The sequence below is a fragment of the Egretta garzetta genome, unplaced genomic scaffold, assembly GCF_000687185.1.
Source record: "Egretta garzetta isolate BGI_Z169 unplaced genomic scaffold, ASM68718v1 C8421101, whole genome shotgun sequence".
NCBI lineage: Eukaryota > Metazoa > Chordata > Aves > Pelecaniformes > Ardeidae > Egretta > Egretta garzetta.
In genome coordinates this window covers 1-789 of record NW_009268350.1, presented here as the reverse complement: position 1 = coordinate 789, position 789 = coordinate 1, and the positions used below count along the sequence as shown (strand labels likewise).

At 60.2% G+C, this 789-nt stretch overlaps 1 non-coding gene across 1 annotated transcript; it reads right to left on the bottom strand.

The window, feature by feature from the left end:
• Positions 1-72, bottom strand: TRNAP-CGG. Its single transcript has one exon. It is a non-coding gene; the product is annotated as a tRNA-Pro (tRNA).
• Positions 73-789: the final 717 nt, after the last annotated feature.

The window sequence follows — 789 nt, the reverse complement described above, 5'->3', positions numbered from 1 at the left end:
GGGCTCGTCCGGGAGTTGAACCCGGGACCTCTCACACCCGAAGCGAGAATCATACCTCTAGACCAACGAGCCAGGGTGCTGCACCTCCATTTACCCCCCAGCATCTGCACCCCATAATTTTGGGGGTTGGAGAGGGTGGCTGATGTTGCCTTTTGCCCTTGCCACACCCTGGAGCAGGAAAGTCCATCTTTCTCTGCCCAGATGTGGGGACAGTGTTTGGAGGTGGCCACAGCACATAACTGCCCTGGCCCAAGTGGCTGCAGGGGAAGCTGGACCACAGGGGTCATCCGAGACCCCTGAGCACAGTCCTGCCCACATACAGGGGGATGTAGTTCAGTGGGAGAGTGCTTGCTTTGCAGGTGAGAGTTCCTGGGTTCAACCCTCAGCATCTCCATCTCCTTTTGCCTCTCTAGACTCTCTTCCCTTATGGCTATGGGGCTGGTAGAGCTCCCTGGGCCCCCCTGAACAGCCCCGGGGCTGCCTGCAGGCAGGGCTGGCCCAGGACTGAGGGGACAGCAGTGGTGCCATGCTGGGCACAGCTGCTGCCTGCACCCCATGCCAGGACCCCCAACAGAGGGAGCTACACCCAAAGCTGCAGTGACTGTCAGGGGAACAAGAGGCTGAAAGCCACCAGCTGAGCTCTGTACTCCCCAGAAAAAAGCAGGACAGGCTTTGCCCATGGGAGGACCCAGGTCCTCTCACACATGAAATTGTATCCCAAGCCTGTGTTGGGCTCCCCAGCCCTCCCCCTTGGCCCCACAGCCCTGGGTGTGGGTCCCAGTTGGTCCA